Genomic DNA, 15,121 nt, shown 5'->3' on the forward strand with positions numbered 1-15,121 from the left:
CTAAACAAGACACAAGATTTTACAGGTTTTTTCATATCTACTCCAGTCAAGTATCACAGAAAAAAATGGTGGCCTCATCACTAAGCAAAGGCTTAGTGAGGAAAAAATTTTCTACTCTCAAATGGCTATGTAGATGCTTCTCAGCCACCCACTAGGTGATCCCAGAAGAGGCCTAGTGGAGGGTCCAGAATGAAATTCTAGTCAGGACAGTGGGGCAAGAAAAAAGCTTGAACAGGAAGAATAAAACGCTCCCTCTTTGCAGATGACATGATTTTCTACAATAGAACATACCAAGACATCTACACAAGAACTCCTGGAATTAATTGAGTTCAGTAAGGTCACAGGACAGATGTTCAACAATATTCTATAAGAGTATTTATTAATGCATGGATCCTGAAATTGAAAACATAAAACTACTTAGAAAGGTTTACACCTGTAAATATGTAATAGATGTAAATACAATAAATTTATACAATGAATATACACTGAAAATTATAAAACACTGATGAAAGAAATTGAAGATTTAAATAAACGAAGACCATTTCAAGTTCATATGTATTGGAGGATTTACAACAGTAAAGATGTCCATTTTTCAAAAATTCATATACAGATTTACTTAACAAAATCTCTTTCCATATGCCAGCAGTGCTTTTTCTAAGTAATGACAAGATAATTTTAAAATTTATGTGCTAAGGCACATAAACTAGAATAGGTAAACTTTTTGAAAAAAAAGAATTAGAATAGCCAAAATAATTTTTAGAAAGTGATTAAAGTATGAGAAATGTCTACTTAGCATGAAATCATATTACAGAGTTATAGTCTTCAAGATTGTGCATTTTGTGTTTTTTGTGGAAGGAGACAAATACAGATCAATGGAAGAGAGTAAAGAACCCAGAAGTACACCAAGTAAATATATAAAAAAGTTTGGCAAAGGTTCAAAAGTAATTCAATTTAAGAAAGGTAATTTTTTTTCAAATACATGTTGTTGTAGAACTGGGTATCTTAAAGGAAAAATAATTTAAAAAGTTCAACTACTCTCACATATGAAATTACACAAAATTTAATATTTTATAAAATTGTCAAATAAATATGAACTCAAAGCGGATCACAGATTTAAGTATAAAATGTAAAAACTACAAAACTTTGTGGGGGAAACAGTCCAAAGAGAAAGTCTTTAGGGGCTGGGGATATAGCTCAATTGATAGAGTGCTTCCATCACATCCACAAGGCGCTGGGTTCAATCCCCAGCACCACATATAAATACAAAAGATTGTTGAGAAAGTCTTTAGGATCTCCTACAAGGCAAAGAATTCATAAAGAAAATGAATAAACTTAATTTCATCAAAAATGTAAGAAATCTTTGCTATGCCAAATAACATATTTAGAAGATAAACAAAACAATAACAATAACAACAAAAAGTACAGCCTCGGAGTGAATATTTACAGACTGCATATTCAAACTAGAATAAAAAATTATCTAAGTTCAACAGTAAATAATTAAATAATTCGATTAGAAAATCGGTAAAATACATGTGGGCATTTTAACAATGATGAAATAGAAATACAAATAAGCACATGATAATGATGTTCAATATCATTAGTCATTAGGGTAATGCTAATTAAAACCACAAAGAGATAATCTGATACAACTCTCTGCCTAGTTAAAATAAACAACAAAAAAGTACTAACAACAAATGCTCGTGTGGATTAAGTGAATTTGGATTATGCATAAATTGCTCCTGGGAATAAGAAAAGGTACAGCCACTCTGCAAAACTGTTTAGCAATTTCTAAAACACTAAATACGCAATTGCCATATGACTCATTGGTTCACACAAAATTTTGCAGACTATTTCTAGCCAGTTCATTCCTAAGGGCAAAATACTGTGAAAAATTCAGGTGACCTTCACACCAAACTATGGTACATCCATACCATTGAATAATATTCAGCAATAAAAAGGAAGGAACTATTAATACACACAGCAACCTGGATGTCTCTCCAGAGAAATGTACTGAGTGAAAATAGCCAGTCCCAAAAGGTTACATTCCATTTATATAATATTTTTTAAATGGCAAAAATATAGAAAGGCAGAACAGATTCATAATTGCCAGGAGTGAGGGACAGATGTAGGTGCAGCTATAAGATGGTGGCATGAGGGATATTTGCAGTGGTGGAAATAGTCCATATTTTGACTCTATTAATGTAAATGTCTTGGCTGTGATATTGGAATGTAGTTTTGCCAGATGTTATTATTGGGGGGATTGTGGAAAGGGTACAGATGATCTCTTTATATTATTTCTAACATATGCATGTGAACTTACAATTATTTCAAAATAAAAAGCTTAATTAAAAATTCTCCCTATCCAATTCATATCTGCACAAGGCTGAATTTTCTTCATATGTTTTACCCAAAACACCATATGGCCAATGATTGAATACAGAAGATGATGTGATAATCCAGCTGATGTCTCTTAAGTCAAGCATTAAAAAATTTGTAAAATACATCAATAAGACCATTCTTATAATATATACTTTTATTTTGGAAAATATGCTAATTTTCTTTAAAATATGCTTTTTATAATACTGCAATAACTTTTATTGTTAAATCTTAATAAATTATAAGTAAAATTTGGAAAACATTTTATTTCTACTGTAATATTCTACTATAATAAATAATGATAGATAAAACCTAAGAGTTCAAAAATGTCAGCGTAAATTTTGAGAAGTGCCAAATCAGACTTTTTTTTTAAATTGTTTAAGTTCACTAACTGATTCAACCTGCAGTTCTTTTTGGTAGTATAGATATAGCAAAATATATTAACCTCTCCAAAATGTAAGGCGAGATAGAATGATCAAAGCTTTAAACATTGAAACAGCATTTAATTTTAACACATTCCTCAAATATTTCTAAACAGAGTATAATAAGTCTTTTTCTCAAGGTGCCATGTTAAATTTTGTCTCATTTTCTGATTAGAAATCAGACTTCATAAGCACTTATTTAATTCATCTCAGCATTAAACAGTCAAAGGCTCTCAATAGCAACAGATTGCCTTAGAGGCGCCACAGAAATTAATGATTCTCAGTGACAGATCTCTCTGATGAGGTCTTACATATTGAAATTTTATTTATTTATTATGCAAGAAGGTGACATTTTATCCCTCAAGCCCATTGACAGGAAGACTGCAATTATCCCACCCCAGGGCACCAGTTTTACTTCCTGCCCTTCCTCTACTAAAAAATATCATCATCTGTGATTTTTTCCATTCAGATTTTTTTCCTTACCCCAGATAAATTAATTTACAACAAACACAGGAAATTGGCATATCATTACTTTGTAACAGCTTTTTAAAACACATATTTGCTGTTGTCACTGGTTGCAATTAGAGAAGCCTAGATCTCCACGGAAGTTGACAAACAGGACTTATTTCTTCTGGCCTTGCATCAGCACTCTCTTTGCATGGTTGTTGCTTTTGCAGTCTTCCCTTCCATTCTTGTTTGTACCTGTCTGTGTGTGTCTCTCTCTCTGTCTCTTATTGTTCTGAAATGCTTGGGATGGAATTCAGGGTCTCATGCATGCCACAGAAGCACTCTACCTGAGTCACATCCCCAGCCCCTGTACCTTTCTGGGTTTAAGGAGAATTTGTATCCTCTTAAACCCTCATGGTCCAGCACCTGGGGCTGCCACCCAGTCCATCCACTCCTCCAGACCTGAGGCACTCAAGGTTCCAATGACTGGGCCTGTGGGTAGCTGGGAGCTTGGGGATGCAGATTCCTGGTAGGCGATGATCTTACAGTGCCACAAACAAGGCTACACCTCCTCTTCAGAGACAGCCTGCCTCCAGAGACTGGTAAAGTCCTGTCCCCCTCCCTAAGTCAGGCTAACTCTAAAGTGACCAGCATCCCAGCTTCAGAGAGCCCTTTGGGGCTGGCCAAGGTTTTGTTGTGGCCACACAACTCAACTTCTCACTCCACCAGGCTTTTTTCTACACTTTGGTGCAGGCAAATCCCATCTCAGAGTTGGCTTCCTGAATCACTGGACTTGTAGCATCTGGGTAAATCTTTCATGATGAACACCATGGAAAACCATGCTTATATAGGTTCAAAGTTTCAAATCACAAATAATGACTACTTATTACTTATGACATACTTTACAGCAGAGAAAATCGGATTGACCAGTGATCAAAGCTAGTAAGATCAATAATGGGAGAGTCTCTGGATATGATGGGTAGCAGACTCATCACATCTGAGGTATTCCCAAAAGAAATGCAGAACGTGCATGTGATCACAAGGAAATGCCACACAGACCAGAATCAAGAAATATACTCTATGGGAGTCAGGATTCTTATTCTCAGAGTCTTCAAAAATGCCCAGTTTATTAAAGACAAGGAAGGACAGGAACTGGTCCAGGAAACAAGAGAGAGAAATGGAGCCAAATAATCAGACATTCATTGTAAATTGACTGATGCCTTCTATTTACCTTTGGTTTATAATTTTAATTTTGCTTTGATATTATTATGAAAAATTTGTTCGCAAATTATGTTATTTTTTATTCTTTATAATAGTGTTCTATTATGCAACCTTTTTACTTCAATTAAAATGCTTAATTCAATTCTGAGTTTGTTTAATCATAATATCTTTCACTGTACAGCATTTTCACTTTATTACAATTCACTTAGATTTTTCTCTTCAGATGGTGTTGTGTCTCATTTTGTAACTCATTTTTCAGGAACTTTCAGTGTGGATTTTCCATCCAGACTAGAGAGATTCTATATGTACTTGCATTTTTGTATCTTCAATTTCTCATGCCTTTTTCCTCAAATAATATTTATCTGCTTATGTAATTATAGGGTCACATCAATTCTCAAATCACTGTACTTTGATTTTACTGTCATTTGTTTTAGACATGTGGCATCTTGATTTAACTTTATCCATTCATTCATTCAATTAACAAATATTCATAATACTTACTGAACATCTATTACTGCCAGACTCTGTGTTGTTCTGGCAATGTGATAGTAAAAACAATACATGTATACACATGTTAGGGTTCTCTAAAGGAAAAGAATCAACAGGAAGCATAATTATAAAAAGGGGACTTATTAGGTTGGCTTGCTTATCTGACCAGAAGCTGGATAGTTCACAATAGCCATCTGCAGCCTGGAGAGCTAGATGAACCAGTAGCTGCACAGTCAAAGAGGCAGAAGCCCCAGAATAAAAGAAATCAATGGTGCTACCTTAGTCCAAGACTGAAGGCTATTGTAGAATCACTGGCAGAGTCCCTTTTGGAAGAGTGAAAAAGCAAGAGACCAATATCCTGAGCCAATTGCAGCAGTAATCAAGAACCCTTTCAAGAAAAATGGAGCTAGTATCTGCTGCTGCTTCCTTGTTCTTCCAATTTTTATTCCACCCAATCCATCATCCTTTTGGATGGTGTTGCCCACACTTAGTCTGTGTTTTCAGTTGACTATCTACATACCAATCATTACAGTCCACACCCTCATTGACACAACCATAAACCTCTTAATCCTTGGCATCTCTTAAGCCAATCAAGTTGACAATTTAAATTAACCATTACAACATGTTATATTTTCTAATTAGGTGCTTTAAAGATTTTTCTCTTTGCTCTTTATATTGAATATTTTTCCAAGTTGTGTGTTCATAAGTATATGATTATATACTTACTATTGACAACTAGCTCATCTTATTCAATCACCAAATTTATAATTTTTTATAGAGTTGTTTTTGCCATTTTAGTATTTTTTCTTTATGTTATTTCATACAGATGAGGACTTCTTGAGGCATGTTTTAATTATTGTCTCATAGATTCTTAGTTTTTCCTTCTGACATCTTTAGCTTTAATTTTTCTCCCCTCTGATTCACTCTGTAGCATACAATTTGATGTCCATTGGCACTACAAAGTTTTACATTGTATAATTTCTTATTCTTTGATTTTTATGATAATTAGCTATTCTCCATTAGGACAAAGTTTCTAAAAATCTCTCTTCTGCTTGAAGAAATTATTATGAGAAGGAACTATTCTGACTTATTTTTTCTATCTTTTATTGATATATTGTGATTGTAAAATAGTGGGATTCATTGTGACATATTAATACATTATATCATAACATGATTTTATCATTTTCATTCCCCAGAACCTTCCATTTTCCTTTCCCTTCCCTCCTTCCTTGACTCAATCCCCTTCTTCTCTTGGTTTCCCTTCCATTTTCATGAGATCCTTAAACTATTTTTTTCTCTCTCTGGCTTCCACATATAAGAGAAAACATATGAGCCTTGACTTTCTGACTCTGACATTTTATTCAATATGATGATCTCCAGTTTCATTCATTGTTGTTCAAATGACATAATTAATTTTGTCCTTATTTATGTTTGAATAAAACCTAATTATCTATACTACTGTGTCTTTATCCATTCATCTATTGATACATACCAAGGCTGATTCAATAATTCACTATTGTTTATTGTGTTGCTACAAACATGGCTATGCATTTGTTGGTATAGTATGCTGACTTTAATTCTTTTGAATAAATACCAAGGATTGATATAGTTGAGTCATATGGTTGTTTTATTCCTAGTCTTCTGAGGAAACTCCAGAACTGATTTCCAAAGCAATTGTGCTAGTTTGTAATCCCACCAACTGTGTATAAATGTTCTATTCCCCTACATCCTTAGCAGAGTTATTACATGTATTCTTGGTTGCTATTCTAACTGGAGTAAGATGAAATCTCAGTGTAGTTTGATTTGCATTTCCCTGATTGCTAAATATAATGAATATTTTTTTCATATATTTGTTTGACATTTAAATTTCTTCTGAGAGATGTCTATTTAGTTCATTTTTCAATGTATTAGTTTTTTTATATTCAGTTTTTGAGTTCTATATATATATTCTGAATATCAATCCTTTGTTGGAAGCAGAGCCACTAATGATATTCTTCCTTTCTGTACTTTTACTCTGTTGTTTCCTTTACAGTGTAAAAGCTTTTAAATTTAATGCCATTCTTTTTATTAATTCTTTGTAGTATTTTAGTAATTCTATTGAGAAAGTCATTGTCTGCAATTCTATGTTGGAGTTTTGATGCTATGTTCTCTTCTAGAAAGTATAGTTTCTGGTCTAATTTCTAGATCTTTGATCCATTTTGAATTGACATTTACCTTCCTACTGTTACTCTAGCCAGAACATTTAAGGCCCTCCAAGACTCTGAAGTCCACTTTGTGTCTTATTTGCATTCTCTCTGACACCCATCTCTCTGACCAGATGTTTTCCACTGCTTCTAATCTGAACTGAAGAAGAGTTGGGATTTGCTGCCTGGTTTCACTCTGCCATCTTCATAACGCCCAGTCTGATTTCTTAGTGACATGGTCCAATAGATCTGCATTCTTCTTCCTTATATATGACTTATTTATTCTTTCCTTATGATTTTTACACAGCCATTTGTCTTTATTTCATACTTGAAAGTTGGATGATGTGGACAGGTAGAACCCATGATAAGGGAATATGAAGAAATTTGAAGAATTTGAATAATATGAAGTAAATTTCAGTATATTCTTGTTCTTTACTGGATCATAGATCAAGCAGTATAAGTTCTTGGGAGAATTATATCCACAGCTCAGGGGTCCATGGCAAATCTCTGTGATAAGCATTTTTTTAATTTAGTTGTAGTTGGACACAATACCTTTATTTCACTTATTTATTTTTATGTGGTGCTGAGGATCCAACCCAGGGTCTTGTATATGTGAGGCAAGTGCTCTATCGCTGAGCCACAACCCCAGCCCCATAATAAACATTCTTTCTGCACACTTGCTGTGCACCCAACATTAGCCTGGGAAGTGGTGATTTCTGTCTAAGATATTGTCATAACACCTATATTTCACCAAATATAATTTTAGCCTAATGACTTTAAGCCATTAAAATAAATACTGTATAACAAATTCTTCTTAGTAATAATAATACAAACAAAAAGCCATAATCTAAAAATGAAATAATCAGACTATTGAGAATATAACCTCAAAACTGGATATGACTGAAAATATTTTAAAACAGGCATAGCTAGAATTACCAACAAAATTTAAATACAATTATGAAGATGCCATCTTATCCAGATAAGAAGCAACATGTGGCCTGTCTTCAGATATTTTATTTGAATGTCAAGTGATACCTATCTTCTCTTCTGCAATAATTAATAATTCATCCATGGGAAGTTACAAGAACTCTCAAATAAGCAATACAATCTTTAAAAAATATAAAGTTGAAGGAATCATATTTTCTCATTTCAAAACTTAAATTAAAAAGCTAGTAATAGTTTGTTGATTATCAAAAGAGTACCAAGTCCATCCAATGTGGTAAAGAATGTACAAGGGTTAAGGTGAACCACTAAATTCACTGCAAATAAAAAAATTAACTCAAAATAGATTAATATCCAAAATATAATAGCCAAATTTATAAAACCCTTAGAAGAAAACACATGGGTAAATCATCATGATCTCAAGAGTTCTCAATTGGGTTTAACAGGTGACACCAAAAGCTTGAAAAACAAAAGAATATAGAGAAGGGTTGGTGGAACTGGGTAGCTCAGTGGTAGAACATATGCTTAGCATGTGTAAGACCCTGGGTTCAATCCTTGGGACAAAACAAACAAACAAATAAATAGATAAAATAAAAAATAGGTAAGTGAACTTCAAAATAATTAAAAGTTGTGTATCAAATGAAATTACCTAGAAAGTGAAAAGGAAATATGCAGAGAGGGAGAAAATCTTTGTAAATAACCTAGTTTTTTAAAATGGGCAAAAAAAATGAATAAATATTTTTCCAAAGAATATATCTGAATAGTCAAAAAGCATATGAAAAATGTTTCACCATCATTGGTGATTAAGAAACTGCAAATTGGAACCAAAATGAGGTATTATTTCATGCTGACCAAGATGGCTATCAGTAAATTGATATGAAATAACAAGTGTTGGGAAGAGTGTAGAGAAATAGGAATCTCTATCAATTGCTACTGATAATCTAAAATGTTATGGAAGATATTTGAGTAGTTTCTCAAAAAGTTAAACATAGATTTGCCGTATGTCTCTGCAATACTTATACACAAATATTTATAGCTGTATTAACTGTAGCCAAGAATTAGATATGCCAGAAGACCCACATGCCTAACAGATGAATGGATAAACAAATTACAAGATATGAAAGCAATGAAATATTATGAAGACATAAAAATAAGTGAAGTACTGGCACACACTATAACTTGGATGAACCTCAAAAACATGCTAAGTGAAGAAGCCAGATAGAGAAAGGTCACATATTGTGTTATTTCTTTTATATGAAATACCCAGGATTGGCAAATTAGAGACAGAAAGCATAGTAGATGTCTGTAGGAGATAGAAAGACAGAAGAAGGGATTTGGGGTATTCTCTGGACTGAGGAAAATGGCGTCATGGAGTAATAAAGAGAGTTGACATTAGATAGATAGTGCTCTCACAACACGGTGCATGCAGCAAATGCCACAGAATTACAAACTTTAAAATGGTTAATTTTATGCTATGTAAGTTTCATCTAAATAAAAAAGGTGTTAAAAGAACTTCCAAAACATTATTTCAAAGGAAAAGTACTTTTCTTAGTTTCTTTTATGTTCTTGAGGAGTGACACACTTTGCATCAGTTTTCAAAAATAAAATATTCCTTTCAAAATAATTGCTATCAGTATAAAAAAGAAATTTACTATCAATGTGGAAATACTCTACACTTTTTTGAAAGAAACAAATTAATTTTGTTAACATAATTTCTCAAATCAGAGTTTGTTGCTTCACTGGTAGTTCTAGGTGCCATGATCTATACAATTCTTTAAATAGTTTAATATATAACATGCTACAATAGTGCAAAAGCATCAGTTAATTTTCATTTTAATTCTTTATAGTAGAGAATAATAATGGAGAAAGCAACATTTTAAAGTTATTTAAATTAACAAAAAAAGGGATCTGGAATACAAGTGCCCCTTCATTAAGTCTAAAGATGTTCTTGCCTGCTAATTACCATAGTGGAACCGTCAAATACTATGACATCTTCTAGTTGTGTTATTCTTTTTAATCCTTATACAATGTGGAAAGGAATTCAAGACTTTGGAGAAGTGGAAAAGAAAAAGAAAAGAAAAATCCTTTGCTGTTTTTAAGAATACAAGAAAATTGAACTCTCTCAGCTCTGACTAGAGGTACTTCAAATATATATTGCCAAACACAATATTCCTTTTGATGGTGCTCTACTTACCAAGTCTTTTGCAATCCAGAGATTCTCCCGGTATTTGATCAAAGACAAAGAACATAATATAGGAAGTGCTGTCTACCGTGGATCATTGTGAATGCAGCAGCTTCAGGAGGTCTCAGAGGAGGAGCTACTGAGCTTGAGTACCTTTGTGGGATCATTTCAAACAGTGGCTGCTTTTAGGATTGAATGTACATATTATCTCTGGTAAAAAATAAAAGAAATGTATCCTCCTAATGTGGAGGTGGAGTTTCAGAAGAGCATTATTTATGTATCCCTATTCCTTAAAAATTAGATCACCAAAAATATTAATTCTTCTCAATATTATCCTTGAAAATGTGTGTGTGTTTGTATGTGTGTTTGTGTGTATGTATTGTTCAACATAACATAAAGGAGGCCACTGTTTATGATTGAGCTACTGCATTAGGCCCCTACAGACCACATCAAGACATGGTCACTCATGCTAAAGCCCCACATCACCAAACCAAAACCTTCCAAAGAATCATAATAGCCAAATAGCCTATTAGGCCATTTTTAACCCTTGCAAAGTAATCTGAAGTAACTTGACATTAATCATCAGCCTGCTTTTGTTTTATGCTATTTCCTTGCATCTGCTCAAGATACGTTTAAAAAAGCAAGTTCTGTTACATCCAGTAGAGAACCTACTATTACATGAGATGCTATTTGAATTGCAAATAAAAGCTAAGTAGATCATTTAACTAAATATATTGTAATTGTGCTTTTGACAAGATCATGATATAAAAATTAAATGTCATTATCTTAAATAGTTTACAGGTTTTCAATAATAAATGAGTGCACTTAATAATCATTTTTTGGGAAGAAGGACTCCATTTACTCTGATGAAATTATTTGACCTTGAAAATAAAGTCACAAAAAATCTTTCAACAAAGTTGAAAGTAATTTAATCAACAAATGTGTTGAAGATATTGGAAATGAATTTCTTCCTTTAATTCATGAAACATTTCCCTTTTGCTATTAGATCTTATAACATGACATTTGCATAAAAATCAATTGTAGCATCTTAGAGGTGACTTTGAACAAGTTTCCATTAAATAAGTCTGAATGTGAGCATCAGTGTAAAATCCACAAATGTTATTATCTTCATTACACTGTATCAACGTATATCTAATTAGAAATAGCATTGGTCTTGATTCTACAAAGTATTTTTTAGGAAAGCATACCATTTTACATTTTTAACAAATTTACTCATACAAATATTATAGGATGATGACATATGGTACACAAATTTTTACATAATCAGCCTCAAGATAGGATAAACTAGTCATGTGTAACCAACAGATGTGTGCTTACAACAAACATACTTTGGAAACCACTGCCTGTCTGCTAATGCACATGGATTAAATATTTGTAGACACTTGGCTTGAATATGTAATGGCACTCTGAATGACAGTCACGGTAGATGGAATATTTTAAAGAACTTAATCTTTGTTAAATGTCAAACTTGCCTTTTTTATATGTTTAGCAGGTATGTTCTTACTTTGTGCAATATTAAAGTGGTTAAAATAGGATGAGGTAAGAAATAAGATTCTACCTACAATAGGCTGTCGTATCATCCCCCCTCCTTATTGGGAAGTGTTATCAATGTATGTTGAGTTGTCAACTTTGACCTTAATCTAACAGCAATGGCAATTCTGACAGATATCTGAAACAAGCAATTGCATGACATATTGGAAGCATTTTTGATTTGACAGAAAGGAACAAAAAAACATTTTCTTTAATAATGCGAGCTGTCAGTGAACACAGACCAACACTGACCCCTGAGGATTCATTGTTCACTCAGGATGGTCTAGGGCAGTGCTGAGTTCTGGCAGAAGCTATATTTTTATAAGCCAACTATTCAGAATCACATAATAAAACTGGTATCTTTGCAAGAAAAATTGATACTGCAACATAGGCAAGATGTTGACTGGTGGTTTTCATGATGCCACATACTTATGGAGTAATGTAGTATAAAGCCACAAGGGACCTAGGCATGCTTGAGGCAACAAACAGGAGCTCACCTTTCTTCCCTTCTCCCCATAGCCAATTGTGGATTGCTGATCCCATAGACAAACATGTTTGCCAAGAGAAAGCCGTCTCTCTCACTGTTCAACTGTCCACTTAAAGAGAAAGTTATGGCATATTATCTAAACATTCTGTTGGTCATGAAGAAAACTAAAAATTATCCAATGCTCACCATGAAGATCTTCAAAGAAGAGAATTAATTATACATGAGTTTTACTGTGAGGAAATAGAGAAGAAAAAATCCAGATGGAGAAAGATTTTTCCTGTTGTGATGAAGACATACCATCAGTTAATTAATGAGAAGGAACTGAAGACACATATTTTAATAGACTTTAAGTACTTTACAGTCCATTGAATGAGATGCTATAACCAATGGTCTATAGTTTTTATTAGAGAATAGTTATTCAGTTTCTACTTATTTTCATAAAATTCTGAATTAACACTTTTTATATCAGTATATAGAGATAGATATTGCATAAAATGTATCCAGTTCAATAAGCAAAATCACCTTCTTCCTCGACTTTCTGGACAAAAAAAACAACATATTTTCTTTATCAGTTCATTACAATATTTTCTGAGATTAGTGCAGAGACTCATTACATAGTACACGTGAAGGTACTAAATCTGTTTATTCACCCATATATTTGTTTTAATCAAACCACCAATGAGTAAAATGAAATAGTACATATTTTCTTATGTCTGAAAATATCATAAAAGACACAAAGTTGATTCATGTGGGTAATATTGCTTATTGTATCCTATAGTATCTATGAACTGAGAGAAATTCAAACAGTATACTCAATATTCAAGAATAGTCCCAATTTTAAAAGAAACTTGGAAAGGAAAAACAAAAATAATAAAGTCATTGCATGTTTCAAAACACAGAAAATGAGTTAAATGCAAATAATAGCAAAGCAATAAGAATAAATTACTAATACTTCTATTATTTTGAAGCAAAAAAGGCTTCTGTAACAACATCAAAAATTAAACTATGTGTATTACACTTTGAAAATCATCAATACATAAAAAAATCATGTGACAAATCCATGGGGGGAGGTGGATACAACACATACAACACAATTGGTATCATTAATAAAAATGTCCTTGAAAGTCATTTAGAGAAAGACAAACAACCTCAATAAAAACACAGGAAAAACATGAAGAGGTAATGCACTAAAGAAGCACATTTGCCTTGTTAAACTTTTAAAAGTAAAATGTCCAGGGACTGGGGTTGTGGCTCAGCAGTAGAGCGCTCGCCGAGCATGTGCAAGACACTGGGTTCGATCCTCAGCACTGCATAAAAATAAATAAATAAAACGAAGGCATTGTGTCCAACTACAACTAAAAAAATTGTTTTTAAAAAAGTCCAATTCCCTAGTAATTAAAGAAAACAAAACAACAATAAAATTCTATTTAGAGGCTTAAAATTAGCAAGTGCCATTAGAAAAGAGTTAGTACTGATAGTGCAACAAGGACAGTGAATTCTCATACAAAGCTAATGGCCTTGAATATCTGTCAAGTTTTCTACAAGTTATGTGGCACTGTGTACAAAAATAAAAATTCCCATAAGGTACTTCTAGAAATTTGGAGGTTAACTGTGAGGTCAAATGAAGTTTTGAATTAGGGCTTTATAATTAAAGAATTTGTAGTTTGAATTATTATATACTAAATGGGCTTTGGTCTAATGCAGATTGAGAATTTTACTGGTACATTAATAATTTAGATATCTGTTTTATTTTAGTCAACATAATGCTTTTATTTTCACATCTAATTTCAAAATTATGGTTAGAAAATAATTCAAGCATTACAAGAAGTAACTTAGGAGAAAACAATTATTACAAGTCTAATGAAATCAACTTGAAATAATAATGTATAGATTTCAGTTATTTTATATGAGGTGTCTATAAACATAACTCTTTAAAAAGTTGTCTTTTCCACTGCTATTTTTGTGTCTCCTTACAAATAAAATACGAATTTTCCTCGTACTAAGTATTTTTTATGTGTATGGATATGTGTCCTGCTTACTTATTAATCCCACAATGTAGGAATCCATGTTGTTTTGAATGTTTGGCTTAGGGTCAAAACAAACACACGCTGGAGCACACACACACACACACACAAACACACACACATGTACACACAATACAAATAGTTAACATAACTATACACACTCACATATTTGTTTTTATTCTCTCTCTCTCTCTCTCTCTCTCTCTCTCTCTCTCTCTCTCTCTCTCAAATGAAGTGCCTCAAGGTCAAGAAAAACACAAATGTGTGATTACTTATTTGCTTATTATATAGTAGCCAGGGTGGTAGAAAGTGAAGAGAGAAGAAGCTGAGATTTACTGTCAACCTAGGCTTAAGCAAAAAAGACTCATGAGAGACACAAGAAGGAATGATCATTGAATAGGACATTGTATAACAATAAAAAATAATTAATTATCCCGATGTCTAAAAGAATCACTTTAACCTATGAACATTTAAAAGATCTACTGTTACCCTTTAAAATGATGGCTACAATCCCAATACTCGATTCCACAATGAAAAATATTGGCTTAATTATATTTCTTAAATTAAGTTTATTATTTTCAAACTATTGGGAAGCGATTGAGGAATTCAGTAATTTATAGAACAAAATACAATTATTGCAATTGTTGACAATTTGAGAAGACTAATGTATAATTAAAACAAAACATCAAATGATTATAAGAATAATTTATTATATTAGATATTTCTTAAAGCCAGTCTTATATCATTACAGCCCTACGTCATAGCAGTAAGTGCAAACACTGATAATGAAAAAAAAA

The sequence above is a fragment of the Ictidomys tridecemlineatus genome, chromosome 2 (assembly GCF_052094955.1).
Source record: "Ictidomys tridecemlineatus isolate mIctTri1 chromosome 2, mIctTri1.hap1, whole genome shotgun sequence".
NCBI classification, from domain to species: Eukaryota; Metazoa; Chordata; class Mammalia; order Rodentia; family Sciuridae; genus Ictidomys; species Ictidomys tridecemlineatus.